This window comes from Oryctolagus cuniculus, chromosome 17 (genome assembly GCF_964237555.1).
Source record: "Oryctolagus cuniculus chromosome 17, mOryCun1.1, whole genome shotgun sequence".
Taxonomy (NCBI): Eukaryota; Metazoa; Chordata; class Mammalia; order Lagomorpha; family Leporidae; genus Oryctolagus; species Oryctolagus cuniculus.
The window spans coordinates 20395230-20411523 of NC_091448.1; the positions used below are offsets into that span (position 1 = coordinate 20395230).

Sequence of the window (16294 nt, forward strand, 5' to 3'; positions counted from 1 at the left end):
AGCCTCGCCTGGGCGGCCGCAGCGCTCCACTGCGGGCCGCGGGCGAGACCCGGCGTGCTGCCGCCATCTTGGCCTCTGTGCTGTGACTCCGCGGCGGAGCAGGGAGGGGTTGGGGGCGTGGGGCTGGCCGTGCAGGTGCTTAGCGTTTGAGTTCCTGAGCCCTTCAGAGCCCCTGCTCCCTAAGCTTTATCTTGTGGGCAAGGTTAACTTTTTTTGTTTATTTTCATACCGTGGGAACGCCCAGCCATTTCTCCCGGAGAAGTAGCAGGGAGAAAGGGGAGACACCTGGAGGAATGCCGGGCCCTCCTCCATACCTTTCCCTGATTTTACGGATGACAATGCTTGAGCCCCAAACGGAGAGACTTGTTCCGGTAGATCCCGAGAAGCCAGTCTTTAACAACGTGCGTGTTTCGTTCCTTCTAGCAACTGCCCCGGGTCTGTTTTTCTGCAAATGACAGGAAAACCCTGTATGACCAGAGGTTACAGAAATACAATGTTTCTCTTGCTTCGTATATAATACCTGTGGTCCATCTGACCACTGAAGGGTTTTCAGTTCCTCAAATTTAGTATTAGAATAACAAATTTTGTAGCGCCAAAGTGATGCCTGTTATTTTTAAGCCGCCTTTATCAAATACTGACATTGATTCCCTTGTATTGCCTTAAAAAAATGAGTAGGGCATCCCAGGTCGATGGTTATAACCAGAACCATATCAGGAAAAACCTGTTGGTTTGTCTCTGTGGGTGGTGGAACCCCACTGAGATTCAAGGGCAATGAGAAATGTCAGGTTAAAAAACCCCCGGATGCTAATTAAATTTTGCTACCTGGAAAAAAAAAATTACCAGTCCTGCTCTGCTGTCTGTCTCAGGTCTAAATTCTTGCTTGAAGAGAAGAACCTATGTTACCCATCTCCGCTAACACAGCCAGCCCAAACACAGTAAGTAATGAAGGACCAAAACCGGCATTTTACTTGAATTTGCCTCTCATAGTGCGAGTGAAGATAGAATTTGACTGCCTTGCGGTTTTCTGTAAAAGTAGGATCTTAGCCCCAGACCATACCAACCTTTCTCAGCTTTCTCAGGCACAGCTCAGAGGGACCCATATTTGAAAACCTGCCAAGGTTTATAAAACTGTTACACAGGGGCTGGCACTGTGACATAGCGGGTAAAGCCGCTGCCTGCAGTGCCAGTTTGAGTCCCGGCTGCTCCGCTTCCGATCCAGCTCTCTGCTGTGGTCTGCGAAAGCAGTAGAAGATGTCCCAAGTCCTTGGGCCCCTGCACCCGCCTGGAAGACAAGAAGAAGCTCCTGGCTACTGGCTTTGGATCGGCACAGTTCTGGCCGTTGAGGCCATTTTTGGAGTGAACCAGCTGATAGGAGACTCCCTCTCTCTCCCTCTCCGCCTCTAGGGCTCCGCCTTCCAAATAAATAAATCTAAAAAAAAGAAAAAAGAAAAAGAAAAAAACCCAATGTGTATGATTGTCATTTCCTTCCTTTGAGTCAAAAAAAAATTGACCTCAGAGTCAGCTGCTTGCTAACCACATATTTTCATATTTCACCTTTAAGACAGTCTTTCCTCTGGACTCACTTCAGTTCCTTTGAACTGTGTTCATGGCTTCCTTGAAAGTACACGCTCAAAGCTCCTTTTCTGTCTCGGCTCTGCCTTCAGTCTTTATCCAGTGTCTGTCTGTTTTCCCTCTGTGCTCTCTTCCCTGGCAGCCTTGTCTGTAGTCAGGCTTAAATGTCTACGTGTGGGGCTCGGGTCTACATTCCCACTCACTTTTCTTCTCAAAGGCTTAGAAATGAAATTTCAAATAGCCTTTCAGGCACCAGACACTTGCTGAGGGCCCACTAGGTGCCGGCTGTGGTACTAGATGCTGGAAATGAAAATAAGGGACAGTCTCACTTCCTATGCTAGAGGAAGTGAGAAAGTTCCAGTAGTGTTGGGGACGGTGCTGTGGTATAGCCGGTAAAGCCGCCACCTGCAGTGCTGGCATCCCATGTGGGTGCTGGTTTGAGTCCCGGCTGCTCCATTTCCCATCCAGCTCTCTGCTATGGCCTGGGAAGGCAGTGGAGGATGGCCCAAGTCCTTGGGCCCCTGCACCTGTGTGGGAGACCTGGAAGACGCTCCTGGCTCCTGGCTTTGGATAGGTGCAGCTCTGGCCATTGTGGACATCTGGGGAGTGAACCAGCAGATGGAAGACCTCTCTTCCCCCTCTCCCTCTGCCTCTGCCTCTGTGTAACTATGCCTTTCAGATAAATAAATAAATCTTGGAAAAAAAAAAGTTTCCAATAGTGACAAGACAGAGATGCGTGCGATGGTTACTCCTATAAGCCAGCCTCGTGTCTAGGCACTTTGCAGAGGTGCCCTCATCCTCACAACACTGAGGCAGGTGCTATTATCCTCATGTAGTAGACGGTATAAAACAGAGGCCTATATCCAACAGGATTAAATTTGAAATGCTGCTCTAGAAGTCATTTGCAGTTCCCTATGGGGCTTAGCCAGTAATACAGTTCTGAGTGTCTGAACCGATTTATTTATGATTTTTCAAATATTTATTTGGTGGGGACTGGCATCATGGTACAGTAGTGGCTTAAGCCCCTGCCCATGATGCTGGCATCCCATACTCTGATCCAGGTTCTTGCTGATGCATCTGGGGAGGCCTTGGAAGATGACTCAAATACTTGGGCCCTTGCCACCCACCTGGAAGACCTGGATAGAGTTCCAGGCTCCTGGCTTCCGCCTGGCCCAGCCCCAGCCATTGCAGCCATTTGAGGAGTGAACCAGTGAATGAAAATCTCTTTCTGTCTTTGTCTCTCCTTCTTTCTCTGTCACTGCCTTTCGAATAAGTAAAATAAATCTTTTTGAAAAGTTATTAGTTGAGAGGCATAAGGATAGAAGACCAATAGACAGGCCGGTGCCGTGGCTCACTAAGCTAATCCTCCGCCTAGCGGCGCCGGCACACCGGGTTCTAGTCCTGGTCGGGACGCCGGATTCTGTCCCGGTTGCCCCTCTTCCAGGCCAGCCCTCTGCTGTGGCCAGGGAGTGCAGTGGAGGATGGCCCAGGTGCTTGGGCCCTGCACCCCATGGGAGACCAGGAAAAGCACCTGGCTCCTGGCTCCTGCCATCGGATCAGCGCGGTGCGCCAGCCGCAGCGCACCGGCCGCAGCAGCCATTGGAGGGTGAACCAACGGCAAAGGAAGACCTTTCTCTCTGTCTCTCTCTCTCACTGTCCACTCTGCCTGTCAAAAAAAAAAAAAAAAAAAAAAAAAAAAAACAATAGAGCTCTGTTCTGCTGGTTCACTGCTCCAAGTACCTGCACAGCCAGACATGGGCCAGACCAAAGCCAAGAAGGAGCCTGGAAATCAACCTGGATCTCCAGGGACCCAAGAACTGAGCCATCACCTGCTCCATCCCATAATCCCAGAGTGCACATTCAGAGGAAGCTGAATCCAAATCAGAGCCAGGACTTGAACCCAGGCACTCAGATATGGAATTTGGGTATCCCAAGGGGTATCTTATCTGCTGTGCCAATGTCTGCCCCAAAATTTAGATTTAAAGTCTTCTCCTGTGGCTGGCGCTGTGGCACAGTGGGTTAAAACCCCAGCCAGCTGTGCCAGCATCCCATATGGATGCCAGTTTGAGTCCCGGCTGCTCCTCTTCTGATAAAGTCTTCTTGCATTCTTTGATAAGCAGTGGATCAGCTCAATGATTGTGTCTTGCTACATAGATTTTACAGTGTTTTCCTCTGATGAACTCGGATTCTAAAACTCTTCTAACCAAGAGTCTGATTAGAGTGTTCCAGGAGAGCATTCTCCCAGCACAGCCTGAGAGTGACCTTTATCATCTCTGACTGCTGTCCTTGAAATGATGGTTTGCAGTTTTCCAGGGAAATGATCCCTTTCACAATTTCACTCTGAGTTCCTCAAAATAACACTTCTACTTTTACTTTCAGAGCCTGTGCATGTTCAAGATAATGTCTTTTGGTCAAAAACAAAAACTTCTAGCAGATTTTGAGGCTTCCTTTGAAGTTAAAGGGAGGTCAGAGTGCTTTAGCTCTGCTAATGATTACATGGATGAGGAGATCTGAAGGAGCCAGAGGCATGTGACATTTTGTGCAGCCCGCATGACTCCCCGTGAAGGACATGTGAGGCGGACAGCCTCCTGGATGGTGGGAGTTAAGAATGCCATGCAAGAGCCTTCTTAAAGAAGTGGGCTTTATAGAAAGTTTGAGATGGGAACAAGGGAAAGGACGGAGTGACATGTGGCATTGGCCTCTGTGCCATTGGCCTTGAAATATTTGTCAAAAAAAAAAAAAAAAAAGTCACACACTGGTTCAAGGAGATTTCTGAAGTGGAGAATCTAACAAAGTTTTCAGTATTGGACTGGTGTCTTTTTTTTTTTTTTTCCTTAATTTCAGAATTTTTTTTTCAGATTTATTTATTTGAAAGGGGAGGAGGGAGAGAAAGAGGTGTCTTCCATGCGCTAGTTCACTCCCCACATGGCCACAATGGCTGGAACTGTGCCAATCCAAAGCCAGGAGCAGGCCGGCACCGCGGCTCACTAGGCTAATCCTCCGCCTTGCGGCGCCCGCACACCAGGTTCTAGTCCCGGTCGGGGCGCCGGATTCTGTCCCGGTTGCCCCTGTTCCAGGCCAGCCCTCTGCTGTGGCCAGGGAGTGCAGTGGAGGATGGCCCAAGTCCTTGGGCCCTGCACCCCATGGGAGACCAGGAAAAGCACCTGGCTCCTGCCATCGGATCAGCGCAGTGTGCCAGCCGCAGCACGCCGGCCGCGGCGGCCATTGGAGGGTGAACCAACGGCAAAGGAAGACCTTTCTCTCTGTCTCTCTCTTTCACTGTCCACTCTGCCTGTCAAAAAAACAAAACAACAAAAAAAAGCCAGGAGCAAGGAGCTGCTTCTGGGACTCCCACAAGGGTGCAGGGGCCCAAGGACTTGGGCCATCTTCTACTGCTCTCCCAGGCCATAGCAGAGAGCTGGATTGGAAGAGGAGCAACCGGGTCTCAAACCCACACCAATATGGGATGGCGGCACTGCAGGCAGCAGCTTTATAGCACCAGCCATTGGATTGGGTTTTTTTCTCTTTCTTTCAGAAATGTTATATATATATATTTTAAAGATTGATTGATTGATTGATTTGAAAAGCAGAGTGGCAGAGGAAGAGACAGAAAGAGATCTTCCCTCCATACTGATTCACTCCCCAAATAACCACAAGAGCCAGGGCTGGGCCACACCAAAACCAAGAGCCAGAGGCTCCATCCTGGCCTAGCATGTGTGTAGCAGGGCCCAAGTACTTGGGTCCTTTGCTGCCTTCCTAGGCACATGAGCAGGAATCTGGAATGGAAGTGGAGCAGCCCAGACCCAAACTGGCACCCCCATATGGCAGCAATTTAACCTGCTGTGCCACAATGCCAACCCCAAAATTTTCTCTCTTTTAAAAAGTTATTTATTTATTTGAAAAGTAGAAAGTGAGAGATAGAGAGGTCCCATTTACTAGCTCATTCCCCAGATGCCTACATCAGCTGGGGCTGGGCCAGGCCAAAGCCAGGAGTCAAGAACTCCATCCAGGTCTCCCACATGTGTGGCAGGGACTCACATATGCCTGCTGCCCCTAGAGTGTGCGTTAGCAGGAAGCTGGAATTGAGAACAGAGCTGAGAAACCCAAGCCCAGTATGGAATGTGGGCATGCCAAGATGGTCTTAACCACAATGCCGAACACCCGCCTCTGTATTAGGTTTCTAGTGAAAAAGGAGGTCAGACCTTCAGTGAAGAAATACCTTGGGGGCTGGCACTGTGGCATAGCTGGTAAAGTGGCCGCCTGCAGTGCCGGCATCCTGGTTGTTCCACTTCAATCCAGCTCTCTGCTATGGCCTGGGAAAGCAGTAGAAGATGGCCCGAGTCCTTGGGCACCTGCATCCATATGGGAGACCCAGAAGAAGCTGTTGGCTCCTGGCTTCAGATCAGCTCAGCTCTGGCTGTTGCAGCCAATTGGGGAGTGAACCAGCGGATGGAAGACCTCTCTCTCTCTCTCTCTCTCTCATTACTTCACTCTGTAACTTTGTCTTTCAAATGAATAAAATAAATCTTTTAGAAAAATTTTACAAATAAATTAATAGGCTGGTGTCATGGCTCAATAGGCTAATCCTCCACCTGCGGCGCCGGCACATCAGGTTCTAGTCCCAGTTGGGGTGCCAGATTCTGTCCTGGTTGCTCCTCTTCCAGTCCAGCTCTCTGCTGTGGCCCGGGAGTGCAGTGGAGGATGGCCCAAGTCCTTGGGCCCTGCACCTGCATGGGAGACCAGGAGAAGCACCTGGCTCCTGGCTTCGGATCAGTGCGGTGCGCTGGCTGCAGCGCGCCAGCCACAGTGGCCATTGAGGGGTGAACCAATGGCAAAGGAAGACCTTTCTCTTTGTCTCTCTCTCTCACTGTCCACTCTGCCTGTCAAAAAATAAAATAATAAATAAATAATAAATACATAAAAATAAGATTCCTGGTGCAGATGTGGAGAAATTGAAACCCTCATTCACTGCTGGTGAAGATGTAAAATGGGACAGTCACTTTGGAAAATTGTCTGGCATTTCTTAAAAAAATATGTCATTAAGTTACCACATAACCAAACAATTCTACTCCTAATTATATGCCCAAGAGACATGAAAATATATGTCCACAGAAAAACTTGATGCCAATGTTTATACTAGCATTATTTGTAATAGCCCCAAACCTTATACAACCTAAAAACCCAATGAAGAATAATGAATGGATAAATAAAAGGTGGCATATTCATAAAATGGAATTTTATTCAATGATGTAAAGGAGTGAAATAATGATATATGTTACAACATGGATGAACCTTGAAGATATGCTAAGTGAAAGAAGCCAGGCACAAAAAATATGTTGTATGATTCTATTTGCATGAAATATACAGAATAGGCAAACCTATTGAGAGAGAAAGTGGATCAGTGGTACCTAGGATTGGGGTGATAAGGAGAATGGAAAGTGATGGCTAGTGGCCATGGGCTTTCTTTTAGGTGTTAATAAAATGTTCTAAAATTAATTATGGTGATGCTTGCCTAATATTGTGAATATCAAAAATAATTATATGTTTTAAATGAGTAATTTGTATGTGACTTATATCTCAACATAGCTGTTACAACCAAAGATTCACCAGATTTGAAAGAACCACATATTTAGAAACTTTAAAATGCAGTAATTGAAATGAGAAATTCAAAAGAATAACTCAATGACACTGGAGAAGACTAAACTGATTGGAAACAGAAGCAAATTAACCCATATTTCAAATGAATAACAACACCATACTAAAGAAGAAAATGAATTAATCCAAATTACATTTTTTCCAAGAGGGACGGAGGGAGGGAGGGACGGAGAAAGAGAGAGAGAGAGAGATCCTATTCACCAGCCCACTCCCCAAATGCCTACAACAATTGGAAAGCCAATGCCAGGGTCAGGAACTTAATCCAGGTCTCCCATGTGGGTGGCAGGGACCCAGCTACTAACACCATCATCATTGCCTCTCAGGCTTTGTACGAGCAGGAAGCAGAATCCAGAGCTGCAGCCAGAGTCTAACCAGGCACTCTGATGTGGGACCTGGTATTCAACCAGTGTCTTAACCCCAAGGACAAAGGCCTGTCTCCCAGTTAACTTTAGAATAATATTTTTCCTCTGTTTTCCAAGTCTTAAAGGAAAAAAACTGCAAGAAAAAATGTTGAGTTCTTCTTAATGGTTTGGTATTTCATAGTGGTATAGGAATAGACATTGTGAGATTATATTGTACTCTTTGTAGAATTGAGTAAATCACACGATGATTTGGGAGCAAGAGTTCTCACTGTGGATAAAAAAAAAGATATGAACACAGATGTGGGGTGCTGGCACTGTGGTGCAGTGAGTTTAGCCACAGCTGGCGATATCAGCATCCCATATCAGAGTGCCAGTTGAAGTGCTGGCTGCTCTGCTTCTGATCTGGCTTCCTGTTAATGTGCAGAAGATGGCCCAAGTACTTGGTCCCCTGCCAGACATGTAGGAGACCCAGATGGAGTTCCTATCTCCTAGCTTCAGCCTGTTGTGGCCATTTGGGGAGTGAGCCAGCAGTTGGAAGAGATCTCTGTCATTCTGCCTTTCAAACAAATAAATTAATAATAAATACAAATATATATTAAATAAATATATATATATTTATATATGGCTTTAAAACCCACAAGTACTGTCAGGATCTCCCCCTTCGGGAACTGGCCCGGTTACCACGAAGGAAGAGTCGAGGAGACTGAGGAAGGTCAAGCTAAACACACTTTATTGATACTGTAGGCGACTAGGAGAGATCGCTCAAGCCTACTCCTGGGGGCACTAGGCACTAGGACGGGGAGAGAGGCTGAGCAACCTCTGGTTTACAGCGTCTGAGGGTCCCCTTATATACAGTTTCTAGAGGCTAGTCCCGCCCACATTCCCACCCCCCAGGGTCCCATCGTCATGGCAACGACAGTTCGTGGTTAGGCCGTCTAGTTAGGCCGTCCACTTTCAAATCTTACCAGCTAGGGTGGCTACTACTTTACTTTTCCTTCAAGCTGCCCATGTGCGCAGTTACTTTCTTTCAAAGGGCGCTACAGTTACTTTGTTTCAAACCGTGCTTGTTTCAAACCGGGCAACAATTACTTTCTCCATGAATGGTTCCCTAACAAGTACAGATGAGGCAATACAAAGAGGAGCCTTGAGGGGTTGAATGGGACTTCAAAGCATTAGCGTGAACTCATAATTTCATGCATATCAATAAAAATACATAGGCACAGTCTGCCTGTTGCAAGAACTTGGAAGCAACAACACCCGGTAACAGTGAGCACACCGGACACCCAGGTCTTGGTCTCTAAATATCACCCTCGCCACAAGGCAGCAGAGGTCCTCTGAGAAATGGTAGGCTTAGGACTGGACAGGGAGAGTATCAGCCGAGTTGGGAATATCCTGCTGTAACAGAAACTCAGGAAGTCTGTCCCTCTCCTTTCAGAATGATGAAAGTATGTCAAAACAACACAGGAGGAAGCTCAGCTTCCAGAATGGCCAAGTAATCCCTGTCATACCAGCTTTCTCTAAACCACCTACCCTGGGCAGAATATGAAACAGTAACGACCAAAGAGAGGAATCTACTGCATGGGATTGCAACTTGGAAGAGAAAAGCTTCCTGGTTTCTACAGCTTTTAGCCTGAGGGGAGTCTACAGTCTTAGAATATTTCCCCACAAATTACTGATTAATCTCAAAAAGAAAAATAATAATTGTATGATTGAGGCACCAATCAGGCAACATCCTAACCAAATGGTCAAAAGCACTGTCCATAAGGCCAGATGTCATAGTTTCAGATGTGATGCCCTCGAGACAAGGCAACATTCCTCTAGTGTTTCAGCCAACGATGCAGAGTCTGAACCTAACGATGGGGCATGTTCCATGAACTCAAAATGAGAAGCATTCTAAAAATGTGTCCTGCATCCTTCAAAAATGTCCAAAGAAAAGCTAAGACACTTTTCCAGGTTAAAGAGATGTGACTACTAAATGCAATATATTATTTTGGACAGATCTTTTACTGGGGAAAAAAATCCTATAGACATTCAAAACATGGGGCCGGCGCTGTGGCATAGCAGGTAAAGCCGCCACCTGCAGTGCCAGCATCCCATATGGGCACTGGTTCCGTAAAGCCGCCACCTGCAGTGCCAGCATCCCATATGGGCACTGGTTCCAGTCCTGGCTGCTCCACTTCTGATCTAGCTCTCTGCTATGGCCTGGGAAAGCAGTAGAACATGGCCCAAGTCCCTGGGCTCCTGCACTACTCACATGGGAGACCCAGAGGAAGCTCCTGGCTCCTGGCTTCAGATCGGCGCAGCTCCAATTGTTGTGGCCAATTGGGGAGTGAACCAGCAGATGGAAGACCTTTCTCTCTCTCTCTCTGCCTCTCCTCTCTCTGTGTAACCCTGACTTTCAAAAAATAAATCTTTGAAAAAAAAAGAAAGAAAGAAAGAAAAGAAAAAAGACATCTACATCCTACATCATTGTACCTGCTCCAGTTCCTTGTCTGGCTCCTGACTCGAGCTTCTTGCTGATGCAGACCCTGGGAAGCAGTATTTGGGTTTTGTTCACCTACGTAGGAAACCTGGATGGGCACTCCCAGCTCCCAGCTTCGGCCCCAGCCCAGTGCTGGCTGTTGCAGGCAATTGAGGATTGATCCAGTGTCTCCCGATCTGTCTCTCTGCCTCTTAGATAAGCAAACAAGAAAGGCAAGGTACATCACAGGGTAAGGGAAATGATGCAACCCACAGAACTAAAAAATGACTTGTTTGCAGAATATAACGTCTACATATGTCACAAAGGAAAACAATGCTAAAAGATAGTCATGAAAATCAGGAACATGGTGTCCTTGGCTGGGATGGTGAGGAGACATGCTGGGGTTTTCCTGGGAGTGCTGGCCATTTTTTTTATTTTTTATATAAATGATGGCTTCACAAATGCTTTTTTCTTTTGAAGATTTATTTGTTTATTTATCTAAAAGTCAGAGTTAAAGGGAGAAAGAAATTGATTTTCCATCTGCTGGTTCATGCCCCAGGTGGCTTCAATGGCCAGGACTGGGCCAGGCTGAACCCAGGAATTCCATCCAGATCTCCCACCTGGGTGCAGGGGCCCTAACACTTGGGCCATCTTCTGCTGCTTTTCCCAGACCATTAACAGGAGCAGGATGGGAAGTGGGGCAGCCAGGACAGGAAATGGTGCCCATATGGGATGCCAACATTGTAGGCAGTGACTTAATCCACCCCGTCACAAAGCTGACGCCAATAACTTCAACATTTTTGAAGTGAAAATTTGTTTCCCGGTAGCTCTTCTCATTTTGATTACTCTCTTATTTTTTTTAATTAAATACTCTTAATTCTTCAGCTCCTAAACCTTAGTGAATGTATTTCATTCACATTTGTATTGGGCAACAGACATCTATTTGGAAATCCTTCTACTTCTTGTTTATTTATTTCTTCAGTGAGATTATCAAGCCCCAGAGGATACAAATTATTCTTCTATTTTTTCTGTATTTTTAAACTGATGGAAGAAACATTTAAATCATCTCTTTCAGTTGTGTGATGAGTCCAGGAAACAAGTGAGTGCTGCCTGCTCTTTCACACCGATCTGCAACCCCTGGGATTCATAGAAATATGTGCCTTGGTGGAAAAATGAGTCACTGCTCTAGCACGCAGCTGGACGGCCACACCCAGAGCACAATGGGAGTGTGGGTATCTGAGCACAGCACGGAGGATCAACGTCTAAACAAGAGTTCATGCTCTTCCTGTTCCCTTACACTGTGAAACGGAAACACTGTTTTCTGGGATAAGGGCCAGATTCCACAAACGAAATGGTTTTGCTTAAATGCACACAGCCGCTGAACACGTACTATGTTTATGGAGAGAGGCTTGTTTGGAAGATTTGGTCTCAGTTGCCGCTGGAACGTGGAGAGGAAGGGGGCTCCCCTTAGGGCAGCAGAATGGGTTTGACAGAACCTGTGTTCTTGAACTCCCTGTTCCAGTGGCAGAAAGGCAGAAGGTCAGGCACATTTCTTGCCACTCACTGGACGCCAACCATTCTTATGTGTCCCTTTATAGATATAAACATTTTATCCTCAAACTTAGCATCTAAAATATTTTTCTAAGAATGTTTGAAGTTGTTGTTATGTTATTTGAAAGTGACAGAGGGACAGAGAGAGAGGGAGAAACCAAGACATCTGCTGATGCCCATTGCGATATCAGCATTGCAGCTGGTAGCTTAACCCGGCATACCAACACCAGGCTCCTATTTGTTTTATCTATCTATCTATCTATTTACTTATTTATTTATTTATTTTTCCCTATTTATTTTTTAAAGATTTATTTTTTATTTATTTGAAAGACAGAGCTAGAAAGAGAGAGAGAGATTGAGCTCTGCCATCTGCTGGTTCATTCCCCAGATGGCCATGTTGGCAAGGGCTGGGCCAGGAGCCTGGAGCTTCTTCCTGGTTGAAGAACTTGTACCATCTTCCACTGCCTTCCCAGGCACATTAACAAGAAGCTGGTTTGGAAGTGGAGCAGCCCGAACTTGAACCAGTGCCCATATGGGATGCCTGCACTGCAGGTGGTGGCTTAACCTACTATGCCACAGCACCGGCCCCTGTCCTTATTTTCTTTTAGCTTGTTAATATATCTGATCCAACTCCTGCAAGTCTTTTCCATGGGTCTAGAAAATTCTGAAGATTCATTTGTGTTCATTAAACTAAGTTCTCAAAAGATACTCATACTTCCAAGTCATTTAAAGGAAGCTATTGGGGCAGTTATTTGGCGCAGTTAAGGTGCCACTTGGTGAGGCTGGTGCTATGGCGCAGAGGGTAAAGCCGCTGGCTGCAGTGCCAGCATCTCATATGGGTGCTGGTTCCAGATCTGGCTGATCTACTTCCAGTCCAGTTCCTACTAATGCTCCTGGGAAAGCAGTAGAAAATGGCATAAGTTCTTGGGCCCCTGCACCTGCATGGAAGACCTGGAAGAAGCTCCTGACTCCTGGCTTTGGATCAACCCAGCTCTAGCCATTGTAGCCATTTGGGGAATGAACCAGTGGATGGAAGATCTCTCTCTCTCTCTCTCTCTCTCTCTCTCTCTCTCTCTCTCTCTCTCTGCCTCTCTGTAACTCTGCCTTTCAAATAAATAAGTAAATCCTTAAAAAAAAAAAATGCCCAAGGCAGGCGCAGCCTCCCAGCGTGAGGCTTTGCAGCGGGGAACTCGGGGGCTGGCAGTGGCTTCTGCTCCGCGCGAGAGGCTGTCCTGGGAGGATGCTGAGCCCAAGGACCGGCTGCCGCCAGCAGTGGAGATGCTGCACGCCTAGTGACTCGGGGGTGGTGTGAGGCCAGCACACAGGGCCGGTGTTGCTCCTTGAGCTGCCTAACAGGGGTGCCTTCTGCACTTTGAATAAACTTAGTGTGATAAACAAACAAACAAACAAAAAAAATGCCACTTGGAACGCTCCCATCCATATTGGAGTGCTTGGGTCTGAGTCCCGGCTCGTTTCCTGCTAACACGCACCCTGGGGGACAGCAGGTGATGGCTCAGGTGTTCAGGTCCCTTCCGTTCACATGAGAGACATGGATTGAATTTGAGGATGGATCTGGTAGCCCTGGCTGTTGTAGGCATTTGGGGAGTGAACCAGCAGATGAGGGATCTCTGTCTGTCTCTTTCTCTCTGAGTCTCAGCAAATTAATTGAAAAGAAAAATAAACAACAAAAGAAATTCATTACTGACACCAGTTCTGCTTATAGATGACACTGCACGCATTCTAAAAAAATCAAATTATTTTAACAGATTTATGCTAAGTATTACAGATCTGTCAATGGATCATTCTCATGTCAAATTCCACTTCTCTGTGTATTGCATAATTAGGCATAATCTCTACGTGGAAAATTTTATGAGCAGAGTAAGTATACCCAACAGGAAAATGATGAAGTTGAAATTTTTATTCTATAATTTAAACTCTTTACTAGCTCATTTTCTAAAATTCACATCTGAATTCACATTGAATCAAGTTTCCTTTTTTTTTTTTTTTTTTTTTTTTTGGGACAGGCAGAGTGGACAGTGAGAGAGAGAGAGAGAGATAAAGGTCTTCCTTCTGTTGGTTCACTCTCCAATGGCTGCTGCGGCCAGCGTACTGCGCTGATCCGAAGCCAGGAGCCAGGTGCTTCCTCCTGGTCTCCCAAGTGGGTGCATCCTCCACTGCACTCCCTGGCCACAGCAGAGAGCTGGTCTGGAAGAGGGGCAACTGGGACAGAATCCGGCGTCCCAACCAAGACTAGAACCCGGTGTGCTGGCGCTGCAGGCAGAGGATTAGCTTATTGAGCCATGGCACCGGCCGAGTTTCCATTTTTTTTTAAAGATTTATTTTACTTGAAAGTCAGAGTTACACAGAGAGAGACAGAGAGGCAGAGAGAGAGAGGTCTTCCATCTACTGGCTCACTCCCCAATTGGCCGAGACAGTCCGGAGCTGCGCCGATCTGAAGCCAGGAGCCAGGAGCTTCTTCCAGGTCTCCCACATGGATGTGGGGCTGAAGGACTTGGGTCATCCTCCACTGCTTTCCCAGGCCATAGCAGAGAGCTGGATCAGAAGTAGAGCAGCCGGGACTCGAGCCGGTGCCCATATGGGATGCCAGCACTGCAGGTGGTGGCCTTACCCACTACGCCACAGTGCCGGCCCCAAGTTTCCATTTCTAGAATAAGATTTATTTATTTATTTGAAGGGCAGAGTTAGAGAGAGTGAGATCTTCCATCCGCTGATTCATTTCCCCAAATGATTGCAACAGCCAGAGCTGTGCTGATCTAAAGCCAGGAGATAGGAACTTCTTCCAGGTCTCCCACATGGGTACATCTTCCACTTGCTTTCCCAGGCACATTAGCAGGGAGTTGGATCAGCAGTTGAATGGCCAGGACTTGAACCAGTGCCCATATGGGATGCTGGCACTAGTTGTGGCTCCTCAAATTTCCATTTATTTTCTCTGCTTTTTTTTTGGGGGGGGGGTGGATGTCTTATTTCCATCATCTGAAAAATATTTAGCCAGATGACCCCAAAGGTGACACATGGTCCTGAATGCACATTGCTAGGGCCTCTCGCTGCTCTGACAGTCCAGGTACATGGATGTAAAGCCAGTACTCTAAGCCTGGAGCCTTTTGAATATAGTAGACTGTGCTAGGCCCTGCGCAGGCATCAAAGAAGTCCTGGCTTACAAGAACTTAGTTGGAGAGAACAAAAGTATAGACAGAAAAAAGCCACGACACTGACACCAGAGATATCAAACAGGATGCTGCTCAAGCATGTCTTTGGAATAGGCAAACCCAAGTAGCAAGAAATTAATGTAAAAGAATAGAAGGAATTCTTCAGGGGCTGGCACTGTGGCGCAGCGGGTTAAAGCCCCAGCCTACAGTACTGGCATCCCATATGTGTGCCGGTTTGAGTCCTGGCTGCTCCTCTTCCGATCCAGCATCTCTGCGATGGCCTGGGAAAGCAGTAGAAGATGGACCATGGCCCAAATCCTTGGGCCCTGCACCTGCTTTGGATCAGCTCAGTTCTGGCCTTTGTGATTATTTGGGGAGTGAACCAGCAGAGTGGAAGACCTCTCTCCCTCTCTGGCTCTACCTCTCTCTGTATCTCTCTTTCAAATAAATTAAACAATTCTTTTTTTTTTTAAAGGAAGGAATTCTCTATCATCTTCATTATCATCATCAACAACACATATTCAGTAGTAGGTGCCAAGCAAAAGTAATACATCTCTACTGTACTGAGTAAGGTAAAACAGAATGAGCTTTCACAGAGGGGAGACAGCGCTAGAGGAAGCTTAACTGGCAGTGCTGTGCATGCAGGGTGAGCTGGAGGGAAGACACAAGAGGCACAGAGACAAAATAGGAAAGTACAGCAGGGCAGGCTTCAGCTGGCAACAGCAGGGCCAGAGATTCGGCCACGAGAGTGGGAATGGCAGGAGGGCAGAAATGGAGGCAGCAGTTGAGATTTAGTTTGCTGGGAGGTGGGGAGGGAGGAGAGTTAATGATTGTGGGCTCTTCCTTCAAGGCCCGCACTGCCTGGATGGTGGGGCGCCGGTGTTCAATAAGAGGCACCGGAGACAAGTTTTGGTGAACATGCCTGTTTACTAACAACCAAGCACACCTTTTACACAGCAGGCAGAGGGGACGAAGCTAACTCAGGGCAACACTAATTCTATAGGATAAAGCCGACATTGGCGCTGCAATGCTTCTCCAATCAGCTTGAGGGTCACGTAGCCTGTGTGGCCTCCCAGGTGGTCCCTATGGGCCTGGGCCACACTCGGAAGCTGTTTACCTGGTTGGCAGTTACAAGGCCCTTCAAGGAAGCAGGGAGAGGGACATGTGCCTGGGCTCCCGCTGCCAGCCAGCAGTCAGGTCATAGGGTCCTTCCCGGGAGGCATGGTGTGCCCCGCCCCCTCAGCCTCCTGCCTGGGCAGGGCAGGCAGTCTCCCAGCCAGGCACAGCATCACCCACAAATGAGAACTTCAAGGTTGGAGTCCCTGGTGATTAGATGCTGGTACCACTGACCAAAGTAAGAAAATCATGAAGGGTCTTAGCTTAGCTTCTATGTGTAGAGTTGGGGTGATGGTGGGACCTCCAGCTAGGACTGCAAGCAGTAGGAGATGAGGCGAGGCCCCAGTGTCTGAGAGACTGACCAGGGCCCAAGGCTGACCATTAAAAATATCAAAATAGTTTATGCACAT

The 16294-nt window shown here is 47.2% G+C and overlaps 1 protein-coding gene and 1 long non-coding RNA gene across 3 annotated transcripts in view; one reads left to right on the top strand and one right to left on the bottom strand.

Moving 5' to 3' along the window:
• ATP6V0A1 (ATPase H+ transporting V0 subunit a1) overlaps positions 1–339 on the bottom strand; it is a 55265-nt gene extending 54926 nt beyond the window's left edge. The window contains exon 1 of the mRNA XM_051824974.2: positions 315–339. The gene's annotated coding sequence lies outside the window, so the exon portion shown is untranslated. The remainder of the gene's footprint in view (positions 1–314) is intronic.
• LOC103351575 (uncharacterized) lies at positions 29–15368 on the top strand. 2 transcript variants are annotated; one of them, XR_011383467.1, is made up of 3 exons: positions 29–401; positions 867–935; positions 1220–1460. It is a non-coding gene; the product is annotated as an uncharacterized lncRNA (long non-coding RNA). The 2 variants fall into 2 exon arrangements; XR_007911347.2 differs by lacking the exon at positions 1220–1460 and adding an exon at positions 15244–15368 and having other exon boundaries at positions 41–401.
• The last annotated feature ends 926 nt before the right edge of the window (positions 15369–16294 follow it).